The sequence below is a fragment of the Lonchura striata genome, chromosome 19, assembly GCF_050655825.1.
Source record: "Lonchura striata isolate lonStrDom1 chromosome 19, ASM5065582v1, whole genome shotgun sequence".
NCBI classification, from domain to species: Eukaryota; Metazoa; Chordata; class Aves; order Passeriformes; family Estrildidae; genus Lonchura; species Lonchura striata.
The window spans coordinates 11502197-11516711 of NC_140721.1; positions in this window are offsets into that span (position 1 = coordinate 11502197).

Consider the following 14515-nt stretch of genomic DNA (forward strand, 5'->3'; position numbering starts at 1 on the left):
AGGCTGGGAGAACTGTGGGTGTTTGCCTGGAGAAGGCTCCAGGAAGGCCTTAGAGCCCACTCCTCTGTGTAAAGAGGCTCCAGGAGAGCTGGAGAAGGACTTTGGACAAGGGGCTGGAGTAACAAGATAAGGAGGAATGGCTTCCTGCTGATAGAGGAGAGGGTTAGATGGGATAGTGGGAAGGAATTCTTCCCTGTGAATGTGGTGAGGGTTCTGGCACAGGGTGCCCAGAGAAGCTGTGGCTGCCTCTGAATCCCTGGAAGTGTCCAAGGCCAAGTTGGATGGGGCTAAGAGCACCCTGGGACAGCAGAAGGTGTCTCTGCCCATGGCAGGGGGTGGAACAAGATGAGCTTTAAAGTCCCTCCCAAACCATTCCATGATTCTGACTTCCACAGCCATATTAGCCAGGGCTTCCCAGCCATCCATGCGTCTCAGGTAGCCTTGTCTGCCCATGTTCTTGGCCTTGCTGTTTTGCAGAAGGGTCTCAAACTGTATCTCCAGTCAGGAGAGGTTGGGCCTGGCACTAAGAGGAGAATTGTAGAAGCATGGAATGTCCTGAGCTGAAGGGACCCACTGGGATTATCCAGTTCAGCTCCTGCTGCAGGGCCAGTGTGTCACTGAGCCCTTTCCTAGCCTGACACTAGATGGCAATGCCTCCTTCCCAGCGGTGTTTGGGACTCCTTTCTGATGGCCTTTAAATATGTATATGTGTCTTTCTCTGCATAAATATTGTAGTAACTCTGATTGGGAGTTGATGCCCCTTCCCTGCAAGCAAAGAACTTTGTGCTTCCTGGAATAAGATAGTTCTGAAGATATAAACAAAACAAGATTTCTAGACTGGGACAGCTCTGCCTCCGTGGAGTTCCCTGACATGGGCCATGCTGGCAGTTCACTGACAGCCCTGGATCCATGAGTGGAGACATAGCACATCTCTGTCCAACAATGACCTTGGAAAAGCAGGATCTCCTGGACCCCAACCTGTGGGGACAGAGCCCATTGAGGAAGACGTTTCTCTTGCTGAATCTGAAGTGTAGGAGTGGTGTGGCTGCTGTGGCATAGTGAGGAGCCTTCCAAGCCTCTGGAAGATCCACTCCAGTCCTGCCTCCAGCCCACACACTGCAGGAACAGCAACCACCCTTCCCTGCCACCCAGGTCATGCTGGTTAATTGTGCTTTACCCAAAGTCTGTTGAAAGGCAGTTTGTTGCTGTTGGAGACTTCCCATGGTGATGTAGATCTTGCTGAAGTGCACTTTTCTTTACCAAATTATATCCAAAAACTACTTTCTTTTTGTTCCTTATTTATTTATTTTTTTTTCTCCCTCCTTTCTCTCTTCCTTCCTTCTTTATTGTTATTAAAGGAGGAAATAGAATCTTTTGGCCTCTGGGCAAAATCAGAGGTGTGCTTGGATCCTGACTTGGCATTAAAGCAGAAATACTAGTCCTTGAGCAAAAGAGACAAAAATCTCTACAGAGAGCCACCTTTTTGGGGTGGTAGTCAAAAAACACTGAATCAGAGAAAAGTTTCCTACTGGAATTTTTAATTTTGGCCAAAATGCCTCTCTTTCCTCTCACCATGAAATAGTTTTTGACAAACATCTTCAATGTGTTCCCTGGAGAAGCTGTTCCAAAGGTTGGTCCCAGCTCAGCAGTGGTCTTGTATTTCCAGTTTGGGCTAATCAAATGTCAGCCTGCAGCTCTGCAGCTGTGCTGGGTTTGCTCAATTCCAAGATTATCTGATCTCAGGTGAAGTTTTCCTGGCATGGCTGTTTATCCAAACCTGAAATGTCATGCACCCTCAACCCATCAATCCAAGGTATGCTTCTTTGAAGTGTGAATCAAAACCCCTGTGTGTCACCTGAGCATCTCCCATCATGTTGTCCTCCCCTGCACACCACTGACCCCCAAGAACACATAAGGGCTGTGAGATCCCACTTCATGTCTGTTCCCTCCACTGGCAGCTGCTGCAGAAACCCTGGGGAGTGTGGGTGGGTGTCTTTGTGCCCCCTGAGGTGTGGGCTCTGCTCTGCCAGGGACGAGGTTGAGCTAGGACCACTGGCAAGTAACCAAACACATGAAATGGCTGTGCTAAACCTGTGCTGAGACATCCAGGGCATGTGAAATAGGAGTGCTGGAAGGTGCTTTACCTTGTGGCACCAACAGGCTGGTCACAGGTTTCCTCCAAGGCACAAGGTGCTGCATTTCCCACTGCAGCACCTCTCCAAACCTTCCTGGCATGCATGGGGATGCTGGTCCTATCAGCTCAGTCTGGGTGGGTGCTCAGCACCCTCCCCTGGGCCAGGAGCAATCCTGCTGATCCCACAGACTTGGGGGCATGGGCTCTTGTCACCATCCCTGTGCTGCTGACAGGGCAGGGAGGAGGCGACAGGCAGGGACCAGGGGCTCTGTTGCACTGGATCCCCCTGGGGTTCTGAAGCCCCTTGAGTTACTGGGCACCCTGTTGTGGGCTGGGACAGGAACCAGGAGCTCCCATGGTACTGAACCCCCAGGCTGAGACAAGCACCAAGCACCCCCATGGCACCCCCTTGCCTTACTGGGCACCAGTTCCCCCAGGTAAGGACAAGGGACTCCAATCTTTTTGTTCCGGTGGCTGGCTCTGAAAGTCGTGGAAGCAGAAACCCCTTTGTGCTGCCAGCCCAGCCCAGCCCAGCTGGGCACAGAACACTCCATACTCCACTCCTGGCCCCTCGTTTGTGTTGGCACTGGCCAGAGAGCGAAGCCGCTTTAATTGGCAGTTGTGTTTGTGGCCAGGGTGTTATGAAAAGGTTTTCTGTCTCCCTCTGTAAGTTCCCCTGAATATGTTTTCACTCTTAATATAATATTCACTTCATTATTAGCTGAAAGAGGCTCTTTTCAGTAAGGGCATTTTTTTTTTTCTCTCCTTCCAAAAATACATGAAACCACCCCTTCATGTAGCGCTGCACTGAGGACTGGGATTGTCTGCTGGGCGGGAAGTGAGAAACCCGACAATAAATGGGATTTACACAGAAATTCCTTTCTTCCCCTGTGTGCTGGCAGTGCTGACTGGGTAATGGAGGAAGCGGCTGTTGCTTACAGGCTGATTTGGGGTACCTCACCTCCCCAACAATGTGGTCACCAAGGAGATCCCCCCCCCCAAGCAGAGCAGGGGCTCTTCGTGCCTTCAGCTGGTGTTTCCAGGTGCAAACCCCTCTAGTAGAGTTGGGACCCAGCCCCAGGGATTCCCATGTTTGCTGAAAGTGTTCCCAGCACCTGCCAGGTTTTGGAAGCTTGCTCTCTCTTAGGTAGGTTTGAGGTCATTGGGTGCAACTGCTGTATTGCTATCTTGTGTTGCTACTCTTCATGACTTTGCAGCTTCCATTAGGTTTTTTCCTCCCGCTTTGAGAAAATCCCTGTGAGCTGCAGGAGCAGTAAGCGTGGTATGACACACAGAGCATCCAGCCTGGCTCAGCCTTGGGGATCCAGGCAAAACGATTCTGCTTTCCTCTTGTCTGAGTTCCTTGAAGGGCACCCACAGCCCAGCCAAACTCTGGGTTCAGTTGTTTGCCATATTTGGGTGGTTCTTCAGCCCCCGGTGCCCTCACTCAGTGTCCTCAGCCAGCCCAGCTGAGAATATCCCAGGCTGGGGCTGCCTGTAGGGTTGTGCTATCTCAGCCCTGGCCCCAGCTACTTTTGGGATGCCCTAAGACAACCAATCACAGTGGGAGAAGGGAAGGGGGGATCACTTGGCAGGACAAAAGGTCCCCTGGGCCAGCTCTTGCACTACTGCTATGAGGCACTGGGGTCCCTGGGGACCTCCACACTGCTGCTCCATCCCTTGAGGAGCTGTTATGAAAGCCCAGGGGAGCCCAAAGCACGTTTTCCCTTTCCCTGAAAGCAGCATAGACACAAATCTCCCTTCTCAGGCAGCAGGAGCTTTCCCCAGCTCCACTGCCCCCATTCCCAGCCATCCTGGGAGAATCATTAGGGCTGGTACTATGTGCTGATGAGTATCCAAGTTCTATCCTGAACTGGGAACAATTAGCATTTGTTTCAGGATACAGCTGTGGCTCCAGAGCTGACAGAAGCATTCCCATCCAAGCAGGTTCCAAGGGTGCTCCCTAGGGATGATGCAGCTCCCAGGTAAGGATGCTCTTAGGAGGGGTCCAGCATCTTCAACTCCTCACCTGGCCCTGACATGTCGATTTCTTCTCTCTCTCGGGGTTCCTGATGGTCAGGGTGACCCCAAGAGAGATCCCAAAGGGTCTGTGCTTCCTTATCCCAAACGCAGCTGAAGAAGGAGTCCTGCAATGCTTTCAGTTGCTTTTTCAAGGTTGTTTATTTCTTCTTATCTATAATATTTTCTCTCTGACCTGCTGTGGTCTGCCTAGTACAGAAGCCATAGCAGTCTGGCCTCAAGTCCTGGGCAGCTCCCACATTATATACTCAAAACTATGCATGTATCTTTATCTTCAGCAATTCCCATCACCTCTGATAGACAGTGAATCTTTTCCTTAAACCAATAGAAAAGTGTCACTATCACAGCAAGACATGGAGGAGAAGAAGAAGGAGAAAAAGACTAGGACATGCCCAGATTCCTCCATCTTGAACCCCATTTTAAAGATCCCAAAATTCTATTTTTCCACTCTGTGTTAGTTCAAATATCACACTACTGAAACCTTTGTGACTTGTAATTCCCCATACAGAGTTGACAGCTTTCCACAGGCTAAAATTGAAGCCACAGATGTTTTTTGACTTCTTGCCAGGGTCTCTGAGACCCCTGCTAGGGTCTTGAGACAGTCAGGCCAGCCAGAGGGATTCCTGGACTCTGACACTGAGATTGAAAGTGGGAGCTCCCTGGTGATCCTGCACTTCTTTTTCCAGGTTTTTGGAAAATAAATCAGATTTGAGCCGTTTTCTCTGGGGTTTTGGTAGTTTGTCCACCCTTTCCCATGCATGTCTTGTGTTCAGTGTATCCTGCTGCCTCTCCCACAATGCAGAGCATCCTCTTATGTAAAGCCATGCAGGAGCCTGACAGGCTCTGGGGGCTGATTCTGGGGAAGGTAGTAGAGAAGGTTCTGGAGTTATGTAGGCAAAGGAAGACTTCAGATTATGCACATGGGTCTGAAAGCTGAGGGTGGAATACTGACCTGTGTCAGGAATGAGAAGTGCAGGGGAAAGATTGTGGTCGTTCCAGTGTGGAAGGGTCAGGAACGTGGTGATTCCCAGCTCTGCTCCCCTTGCTGAGCCCAGAGGAGAGGGACAGTGGTGTCCCCCTGGCCTCATATGTCAGATGCTGGAGGGACCAGTACTAAATGTGGGACGTAGGAGCAACACAGAGAAAGGTGAATGGGGAGCCACTGGGGCTACACCAGCAACTCTGACTGCTCCACAAAACCCTCAGTTTGTGGCTTCTCCACAAAACCCTCAGCGCTCCAAAACAGGCTCCCTGCAGCTCGAGGTACTCCAGATCCTGCACAGAAGGAGTGGGACACTGGAGATCCTGGAGATGAACAAGCTGTGGTTTGAGGGTCAAGCAGCTGAGGAGGAGGAGGAGGAGGAGGAATGTGGCCTGGCTGACAGGGACAGGCTTGGTTTTCCACGGCTTCACATTTTCCTTCACTGGGGGTTTGCAGTGAGGGTGGAAAATGTGGTGGGAGAGGAGGGGTGTGGGGCCTAGAGGGGGCTTTGGGATGTGACCTGCCTGCCAGGGCAGAGGCCATGGCAGGGATATGGACATGGCACATTCCGAAGTGGATGGCTGGGGCTAGGAATTGGCTGGAAAGCAGGACAGCTCCACAGGCTGCGTGGCCTTCAGCTCCCGTGGCATGGTCTGGCACCCCTGGGGCTGACATGTGATGGGAATGCTACAGAGGTGCCAGGGGACTCACCAGAACGTGGAGCACAGGGCTGAACCCAGGTCTGCTGCAGTACTGCAGCTCTCTCCCACCACCCAAAGCCATCCCCTATGGCATGCAGGTATCTCATATTATACTTAGAAACCTTACTGCTGCTCCGGGGGTGTTTGCAGTAAACCTGCATTACTGGGTGTGGGAATCCAGGGCTTCCCTCTGGCTGCCCTGGAAGGTCTGGGACCCTGGCAGGGGTCAGGAACCCCCCTGGACAGAGCCCCCGGAGACACTGTCTGTGATCTCTGTCCATGGAAGAGTTTTCAATCTTACAGGATGAATTACAAGCTCTGAGTGTTTGATATGAGTAATAATTAAGTGTGGCATGAGTGCAAAAGTAAAATTTTAGAATTCTAGATAAGGGGTTCAAAGGGGACAAGATGGAGGAAATTGGGTGTGTTTTGTCCTTTTTCTCTTTCTTCATGCCCTCCATGTCTCACTGTGGTGTTGGCATTTTTCTGTTGGTTCAGGCTGGGGACACACTGTCCAACGTAGGTGACAGATATTGGCACGTTCTTGTAAATCCAGCACAGGGAGTTTCTGGTATTTAATGTTTGTAACATCCCACTGAGGGCAGAGCCCCACACGCTGCCCTGCAGGACAGAGCTGGGCAGGGCAGCAGAACATGTTAGAGATAAACAGAATAAACAACCTTGAAACCAGCACAGATGAGTTATGACTTCTGCTTTGGCAGCGGGGCTGACAGACAGAGACTTTCTACAATCCAGGGATCGTCAATACCTCAGATTCCAACAACTGGGAGCCTGAGCTGTCTGCAGAAACACTTGGACTTACCTAAGAGGGCAGCTGGGTTCTCAGACAGCCACAGCAGGGTGACAGGATATGACATTTCCTTGGGCCATGGCTCTGCTGCAGACCTGGAGACCTTTGTTTTCCAGCCCTGGATTTTGGGAGTATGTAGAGCTGGTGGAATCTTCAGCTCTGCCAGACAGCACCGACTCCCTTGCCTGTGGCTCTTTTGGCTTGGAGCAGGGCAGGATTAGGGACTGAGAGAGAGGGAAGGGAACTCAGGGTACCCTGGGGCAGGGAAAAAGCAGGAATGTGCAGATTGAACATCAGGGGAAGAGGCTCAGCAGGGCACTCAGAGAGCTGGGATCTATTGTCTCATGCTGCTCTGGGATGAGATCATGGAATCACAGAATGGTGTGAGTTGGAAGGGACTTTAAAGATGATCCAACTTCCTTTCACCAAACACCTTTCACTAGACCAGGTTGCTCCAAGCCCCATCCAGCCTGACCTTCCAAGTATGTCACCTCTAGCTTGTGCCCTCCTCAATAACAGCTTTTTGCTCTCCCCATCTCCTCCAGTGACCAGCACATGACAGGGAAATTTGTGCTATTAGCAGGGCCAGGAGATGGAGAGGCTGGAGTTGGGGATGGGGACAGAGTGGAGCCACCCCAGAGCCCACCCCAGCACTGCTGGAGGAGCCCAGGGATGGGTGACCCAGCTCACAGCCTTGGTGACACACCAAAAACCTCATTTCCTCACCTCCAGGCTCCTGCCCTATGATGCCTGTGAGCCCTCACCACACCACTGACCTTTAAATAAGGTGGTTGGAGAGATGGAGGTAGCAGAAATCCCTGAAAGATTATTTGTTTCTCACAAACTATATTTAGACACCATCAGCAAAACCCAAAAGTGTTGAGTTTGGCTGAATAAATCTGGGAGATTTGTGGGGTTTTTTTTCCCCTCAAGAACAGGATTAGCCAGTGAATGGAGAATTGTGTTTCTGTTTGACATACCTGAGGGTTTCCACTTGAAGTTGCTGTTTTGAGCTCCTAGTGCCATGATGATGATGATGATGATGATAATGATAATGATAGACCTGACAAGGCACTGCCCCATCTTGTGAAGATATGTTTTGGAAAAGAAAAAGCTGCTTGCTTTCTTTGTCAAACTTTGGTTTTTCGAATATTTTCAGATATGTTGGCATATTAGAGTGTTTTTGAGATGAAAGGAGGCCACACTGGTGCTGGTCCAATACAAAGTCCTTCCCTGGTGGAATGCGTCCCTCCAGCTCCCTGTATGCACCAATGCTGCCCCAAGGGATGGGTGCCTCAGGGAGCTGCGAGGGTTGACATGCTCCTGCCTGTGTGAGGCTGCAGGAAATGGCAAGAGGTCCCATTGCTTTTCTGGAACACACTTGGATCATCAAGGGTGTAGTTCTTTGCTAGCTTGGATTCCCTGTGCCTAAATCCCACCTTCCCCAGGGAGACTGGGATCAGGTCTGAACTTCCCAAGTGGAATGCTTGTGGGGGCCACGCAGGGGAGGGGTTTTCTGATCCCTGAGAAGTGTCAGAGCCCATCTGACCAGCTGGTGACAATGAAGAGCAGAGTGACCCACCAGGAACCTTCCATTTGGACATTAACCCAAATCCTGGAAGGCAGAAGGGCAGAAGGGGTCTGGGTCCATCTCCAGCAGAGCAGAAAATTTTTTACCCTGAACTTGTCAAAATTCTGTGTCCCTTGAGCTGGCCCTGCCAGGACATCAGGCTCTGTTCTTTGAGAAATAAGGCTCTGGGGAACTCAGGTCCTTGAGCTACAGCTCATCCACAGCAGATCCTCTTCAAACAGGGAAGATGGAGATGGAATTGTTGCACTTTAGCAGATCTCTGGTGATGGGGTTAGACATGTCTGAGGAACTTCCTCCTTTCTCCTCTGGCCAGGTGAGAGATGAGCATCTTCCAGGGTTCTCCATATGGAGAGGAGGAGAAGAGGTAGTACTCAAGAAGGAATCAGCTCAGGGAAGAGGATGCTGGTGCCAGATGGTTTATCCAGAGCAAGGAGTGACCCAACCTTGGGTAGGAACCATCAAAATGATGCCTGAACATGGGCTGCTTCCATGGAATCAGCAAGTAGTTTGGATTGGAAGGGACCTGAAAGATCCTTTTGTTCCAACTTCCTGCTGTAGACTGGGATGCCACCTATTAGAAGGTGTTTGGGGCCTGGGAAGAAAGGGAGAAATGCAATATGGGATTTCCCAGCACTGAAAACTCTGTCCAGTAACTGGGAGGAGAAATGCTCACCCAGAGGTATCAGAGACAGGAGACCTCACTTGGGGCTGCTCCTGCCTTCTGCCTGCACTTGGGCCCAGCTGGGCAGGGGAGATGAGACCAACTCAACCCAAGAACCCTGGAAAAGCCAGGATTCTTCCTCCTGGTCCATGCACCAATGGCATTGCCAGCAGGTGAGGACCTGGAGAAGGTCCTCCATGGCTTTGTGACAGGGGAAGTGACAGGTGACAGAGTCTTGAGGTTGCACCTGGAGACATGTAATTGGTCCTGGCAACCAAGTGGGCAGCTTGGCCAAGTCAGTGGTGGGATAAAACTATTTCTAGCAGGTTCCCAGAGCCCTCCCTGCTCCTGCAGCATATGGTGGGTTCGGGCTTAGCTCTTCAAGGATGTTCTTTCTTTCCAGGGGATGCTTTGACTGTGTCCAGCCTGTTACTCTGTAAAAGCCTGAACCTGTGCAGAGGTTCTTGGCCCATGGCGTCGTTCAGCAATTCATCAGGAGGTGGCAGGGCTTGAGGGGACTTCCACTCCTCCCACATTGCTTGGGAGGTTTCTCCTCCAGTCAGGTAGCAGGGCTGGTGACCACAGTCCCTGACCAGGCAGTTGCCTGCTGGATTTTGCTGCTCCTTGGAAAGGCATTGAGCATGCACAGCCCAGGACACTGCTGACATTGCTGTTGTGGTGCATCTCCTACCCCCTCCCAGGGTGCCCCCAGCCCTGGTGGTGTGGGGCTGAGTCCCAGCCCACATTCTGCCTGGCTCCAGCCTGCCCCGTGCTTCTCCCCTTCTTCTCTGGATCATATTTATTTATTTATACGGTGAATGTAATAAAACTCCAGCAGGAAATGGAGGCGATTCCCTGCCATTCCCCACAAGTCAGCCCTGGTCCGGGTGAACAAGGAGGAGCATTGTGCAGCCTGGAGCCTCCTGCCAGCGCCGAGCCTGTGCCTGGGGCTGAAGAAAGGATTGACTGTGTGTGTGAGCACCAGGACCTGGTGCAGGCACCCGCCCAGAGCGGGGGATCCTGGGGAAGAAAGTTCACTTCGGGGGGCAAGCAGGGCTGGGGGTGGAAGGGCTCCTGTGCTGGCTTGGGATGTTGTTTGGGAGAACCTAGGAGCCTGCTCCCAGCACAAGGAACTTCCTCAGCCCATCCTTGGGCTACCAGGAAACAGAGGTGGGCACTGAAGATCAGCTTCTCTCAAGCATCTGCTCCCATCTTCAGCTGCTGCCACCAGTAGGGTTCAGAGTGAATGGCTGCTGCCAGGGCTCACCTGGCTCCTGTCCCCCTCGAAGGGTTCTGCAGGGGTAAATGAGGTGGCTGAGGATGGGATGTGGCTCAGTCCAGGTTTCCCAATGATGAGAGAGGTCCCATTGCTGGGGACAAGTGTCTCAGTGTTGCCAGGAGCTGAAAACAGCCCCTTGTGCTGCCAGCACACTCACCAGATAAAATACTGTGGATGAGGTAGGGACATTGTCTTTCTCATCCCTCGTTGCCCCAGCCATAGCTCCCCTGGGACACACCACTGTCCTCCCCTGAGTCCCACAGCTGCCTGTGGTCCGCATCCCTGTGCTGGTCCCTCAGGCTCCCAGGGATCCTGGGGTTAAGGTCATGCCCTGAGCCATGTGTCTCCTCCCTGATTTGTATCACTGCTGTGTGAATGGGGATGCCATGGCCCAGGGATACTGTGGTCAGGGCTGGGGAAGGGCGGCTGGCTGGCAGCACAAGTCCCCAGCTGCAGGGTGATGGTGTGACAAGGGTGCAGAGGGCATCACTGGTAATGTCACACAGGTCAGCCTGCATCCCTGAGTCAAGGCCATGGTCCTTGCACCATGGGCTGGGTTGTAACCACAAATACCTGCAAAGAACCAGAGGCCAGGAGGTGACTGAGACACTGCCTGGAGACACTGTCTGGGGACACTGTTTGTGCTCCACCTGCTTGTTTGGGAAGCAAATGCCAAAATCCCCATCTTTCCCCCCTACTGCACCTGCCCATGGCACAGAACCTGCCCAGGTGCAAAGAGATCAGCTGTCCTATGGTGGGTACAGTTCGTTGCACGTGCATGTGAATTGGCATCACACAGGATTGTGCCTGAGGCAGGAGGAACTTGGGTTTGAGGATCACTCGTGGTGATCCTGGTGTCCCCAGGGAGATGGTGGCTGGGGCAGGGGTAATCTGCCTCTCTGGCTGGCTGGATGCAAGCCCACAGCCCTGTGGGTTGCTCCTAGAATGGACCCCTCCACCTTCTCACCAGCCCATCCAGCCTGGCACTGGCATCCTTTTGAAACTGAAGCCACTGGCCTTTTGCACAGCAATTCCTGTGAAATTCTTCAGGAAGAGAAAATGATCTCTTCCAGATCCCTGCAGGACTGTGCCATTTCCTGCCTCCAAGCTGGCAGGTAGGGCACAGAGTGCCCAGAGCCCTGGCTCACATGGACATGGGCTGTCCTCTCCCTGCCCCAGCCCCTGCCTCTCTCTGTGAGCCAGGCACTGGTGGGAACTGGGACCACTGGGGTCTGGGGGCTTGTCAGGTCTGAGGCAAAGGCAGTGATGTTATGGAGCCCCCCACACACTCCCTGCAACAAGTTCTGCTGCCCTGGTCAAGGCTGGGCAGAGTAGCACCCACAGTTCTGCCACAGTTACACCACCCCCTTCCCGAGTCCATTGCCCACTCCCTAACTCCATCTTCCAATAGATCCCCTGCTGTTATTCACCCTCCCCTGCTCTATTGCCCCCTCCCCTGCTCTATTGCCCCCTCCCCTGCCCTGATGACCCATTCCCCAAGTCAATTACCTCCTCCCTGGATCAATCACCTCCTCCCTTGCCCAGCTCTATCACTCCCTTCTCTGCTCCATCACTCTCTCCCAGGCTCCATTGCCCCCCTCTCCAGCTTCATCCCCTCCTCCTCTACTCTACTGCTCCTTCCCCACCTCCATAACTCTCTTCCCTACTCCATCACTCATCCATTTCCATTTCCCCATCCTCTCTCCCCTCCCTCTCCCCACATCCATTGCCTCCTCTTGTGCTCCATCCACCCTTTCCCCAGCTCCACCATCCCTTCCCTTGCTCCACCACCCCACCTCCACTGCCCCCTCAGTGACTGTCCTCATCTCTGGTGCCAAGAGGATCCCCCAAGTCCTCCCCACCTGCCATGGCTGGTCAGAGAGGCACTTCTGCAGCGCCCTGGACCCGGAGGGCAACCAGTGGATTTTTTCCCTTCATCCCCTCCCCTTGCCGAGGCTCTCGCCCAGGTTTCAGGCGCTGTTGACGGGAAGAAAGGAAATGGGGCAAAGCTGTGCCAGGAACCACAGGCTCCCGGGCTCCGGCGATCCGTCCCGCTCGCCTGCCTGGCCGCTTCCCGGGCAGGATTCCTGAGCACTTCTGAGAGCCCTTTCTTTCTGCTATTGATCTTGGATCCACAGCGCAGCGCCACTTCCAAGACCGTAAATCTCTGAGTTGCTCTACCTGGGGTTCTTGTTTTCACTGTGGGGCTCCCAGACCTGCTGGAGATCTCAGCTTCTGTGCATGGCCGGGATGTCCCCACTCCTGCACTGCCCAGGCAGGGACAGGGCACTTCTCCATCAGGCACAGCAGTGGGGCAGTGCAAAGGCAAGGCTTGGGGTACTGGTTGTGCTTCCCAATACCCCCTCCATACCTCTGGGGTGAGATCCAGCTCCGGGAAGGTTCCTGGGGCTCAGCTAGGGCTTGCACACCCCCTGGAGTAGCTGGGGGAGAGGGGAGGGATGAGGGAGGAGCACCCCAAGGTGCAGGGCAGAGGTCAGGGGCAGCCACACCTCTACAAGAAGCCCCTTGACTCCAAAAATCCCTGTGTTGCTCTTGGCCAGGCTGCAGTAACAGGAGCCAAGAGCAACAGTTTTACATATTAAAGCAAAATTAAATTAAAATATATTTGTTTGTGCCCTCTGCCGCCTCCCCCCCCCTTAACCTTTCATAGTCCAGGTGGAGGGCACCCATGGGGGTGAACCAGAAAGGTGGGGCTAGGATCCTGGGTTTCATCAGCCCCTGGCTGTGCCCACTGCCTATCTAAACTCTAGCTTTAGTCAAACTCTAAAACAGACCTGGCAAAGCCTGTGAAACAGGCAGCTGGGTATGAGGACACAGAACAAGCCCCTCACTGGGCAGCCAGGGCTGGGTCAGAGAAGTTTCAGGTTTTCCAGGTGATGCTTCCCAGCTTTCCTTAGCAATCAATTCCTTGAAGGGAAGCCTCAGTGGCCAGAGCTGTGTTTGGGGTGTGCTGGAGCAGTGGCAGTGACTGCCTTGGGTCCCTCACCTCACACAGGACACATGCCCTGGGTCTCGGGGTTGGAGGGATGAGGGACCCAGGGAAAGGTCCCAGCACACTGCAAGTGCCACCTCCATCCCCCATCACTTCACTGCTCTGCCATTCGTGACAATTTGTCCCCAGGACTGTACCACAGCACAAACTACCCCCAAACAGCCATTTCTTAGAGTATGTGGCCCTAACCCACATCATGAAGCCCCCTGAAGCTGTTTTGTGTCACTGGGCACATGGGTGGTGATTTCTGAAACACTCCAGAGCTGGTGGCCAAGGTGCCAAACATCCCAGCATCCCAAATAATCCCCAATAACCCTATTTGCAGGGCCCCGGAGCCCATTGTGCAGAAACCCCGTGTTAGAGGGAAATTCCAGGGCAACACCTTATCTCCTGCTTATATGGCTGATAAGGAGCTTCCATGGAATTTCCCTATAGCGCTGATGTTTGGATCCTGCACAGTGGGCATCAGTGATTAGGAGCCACACTGACAGGTTGTTATGCTGTTACTAAAGAAATCATAGGGCTGTGGAAATGCCTAGGAATGGCTGGATGCCCAGATCCCCTGGCGCCAGCCAGGCACTGGATGCCAGATGTCCCACAGGACACTGGGACCCTGCTGGAATCACCCCAGGGTGGACAAGCTGCTTCAAAAGGAGTGCAGGATATGGCACAGAGCAACCTGGGATCGGCAGCTTGTAGGAGTGGGGGGCTGCTGATCATGCCTTGTGACGGTGGCCTGGGCAGCACAGCCTGTCCTCAGGGGTGCTGCCACCCCCAGAGTGTTTGTAACACCTCCCCATGCCTTGGATGTAATTTGTCACCCTGTGAGTGGGACACTGGACTTTGGGGTCAAGCAGCCCTGGCTTGACTACTCTGACTTATGTCACCTGCGAGGAGCTGCCCTGGCCTTATAGCGACATTGCTGTGCCCTGCCCTGTGCCTGCCCTGAATTGTCGTTCAGCTCTCCTGGCCTGTGCTGTGGGCACTAGAGCTGAGCCATTTCCCAGTTTCCAGTGTTCTACCACATGCTGAACCCCAGGGGCACAGGCATCGTGTGCCACCTGCTGCGAGTTCCTCCGTTCTCAGCAGCGGCACCAAAGCTGTGCTTTTGATTTATTAAAAAATATGGATGTTGATCTAGTACCGATATCCAATGTGACGGACAAAAACTCTCTAACAGCTTAAAGTTAGAAAGTGTGTGTTTATTCGACGCCGGGCAGCGTGCGGGATAGCTCCCAAATACACAACCCGCCTTCCAGGTGATTACAGAGTCTTTTTATCCATCCAAGTATTGAATACCCAA